This window comes from Nanorana parkeri, unplaced genomic scaffold (genome assembly GCF_000935625.1).
Source record: "Nanorana parkeri isolate BGI_ZX_2015 unplaced genomic scaffold, ASM93562v1 scaffold364, whole genome shotgun sequence".
Lineage (NCBI taxonomy): Eukaryota > Metazoa > Chordata > Amphibia > Anura > Dicroglossidae > Nanorana > Nanorana parkeri.
Window position 1 is genome coordinate 87,900 of NW_017306632.1, and position 2,226 is coordinate 90,125.

Below are 2,226 nucleotides of genomic sequence, written 5' to 3' on the forward strand. Positions count from 1 at the left end.
TAAAAATGTTACCTCTTTGGATAGGTGTAGTAAGAAGCCAGCTGAACTCCTTATCAGCCATGACTGGAAAGTCTATATATGCTGGAACGCGCATGTTTGCAGAGACAATGCCAGCATGTGATTCACATTTTTAGGGCCACCGGCCCAATACATATAAACAGTTTTTATACCCAAACAGTGGACATAAAAGTGATTAAGATTCATGCAATAAGCCATGTAAAAAGCACAGGTACTTGTATGTGGCCCTCCAACAGGGCAGCTGTGTGCACTATTCAAGAAACCAATCAATTAGTGGGAGAGGGCAAAAATCACAGAAATACTTGATTCCTTTCTCAATGGTTCCGTGTCAGTCTACCCACCTTAGGGACTAGTGAAGATGATTAATCCCCTTAATACTTAATCCCCGTACCATGGAGTTTGTCAAAATATTGTGCCAATGGACTAGTGGTATTTAAGGTACAATAACCCTCAAATGTTCACCAATCTTTAGGCGTAGTTCATGTTTGGGTTTACCAATGTAATATTTTCCATGCAGATATATGATTTAATCTCAAAACAAACATGTCATGTCAAAAAAACTGAAAAGGTCTTAGCTATTTCCACATCTGGGCAAAAGGCACAATTGCCACAACACTACATACCATACATCACATTTTTATTCAGCCATGTTTCTTTTTTGGCTGGAACATATTCAGATATCACTGAATGATCTTTCAGGTTTGTTGCCAGTTAAGCTAACAGGGGCCTAATTGCTCTTCAAATGTGCCAGTGTTTCCATCTTTATGTAGAACATTAAATCTATTTGATCTCCATAATCAGTATGAATAGCCTCTGTCTAAAGCTGCCCATACACCTTGCGATCATCAGACGAAACTTTTCGTCCAATGATCAAACCGTCGTACGATTTTCGGATCATCCTGCCCCGATTATCGCAAGGTTGGATCAGCGGTAATTAAAAAGAAAGCACCTGGACGAATTGCGGTACTCTACCGCACGTATTTTTATCTGCGCATGTGCAGTGGAGATCGTACGAATTTTGATATACGGAAACGCCACCAACCTTGCAAAAATCGTACGATCGACTGAAGTTTTCTAACCTTCTAATTAGACAAAAGTCGATCGCTTTTACGGTATTTGCGGTTGTACACTGCCCATCAACCTTACGAATATCGGACGAAAACGGGATCGCATACGAAAATCGACCGATATTCGTAAGGTGTATGGGCAGCTTAAATCTCCTAACAAGATCTTCAGACACTATACAATACTTAGTGCTAGAACAATGCGTTTAGATGTTAGGACATTTTCCCTGGGAATACCTGTAATGGTAGAAGGGGGATGGTGGCTGGCAGTGTGCAGTAGGGCATTTCCTGCAGTAAGTTTATGGTAAGTACCCATTTGTAACTGCCCTTCTTAAACCCCTGGTTTTAGTGATTTTACTGTCAATAATAGTAAACATCAAATAAATATTTGTAGTATTGTGCCTCTCCAAACCACCAGCACATCATCAAGTACACCCAGAGGGCGTTGTACTACTCAAACTCCCACATGCCGTACACCACCTGCTGCTCCCGCCAGCTGAGGTGTAGGTATGCTTAGGAGGGTGCGTACGCTGCCCCCATGGATGTGCCACATGTTTGATTGTAGTACTTAGCCGCCAAAACAAAGTGCACCAAAGAATAAGTTGCAACATCTGCAAGATGACCTCATATAGTCATCGTCTTTTGATCCATACTACTTAAGCATATTTGCTACAGCTTCCAAACCCATTTGATGAGAGACTGAGGTATGCAAAAATTCTACATTAAACACAACCTTAATTTGGAATCCCTCTAACCATCACAGGAAATCACTGGTATCTAACACAAAAGATTGTAATAACCGCACCAATGACTTCAATGTCTCGCCTACAACGTACAAACTTGCCAAAATGCTCTGTCGGATTTCATATTGCAAATAAAATTGGCCCACCTGATGGAGCTGAGAGATTTTTATGTACTTTTGGGGTAAGATAGAATACTGGTTCATTATATTTATGAACCCACATACTGTATAGCTTCTCTCATTTTTTAAATATTACCTGTTGCCAAGCTTGACTCAGTAGGTCATTTACTTTCTGAACAAGAAGAGTAATGGCTTTTGAAAGATTCAGGAATAATCTCTCTCATCCCTAAATTGTATCAATGCCTCAGTTTCATAAAATTCATTTGTCATTAAAACCACATT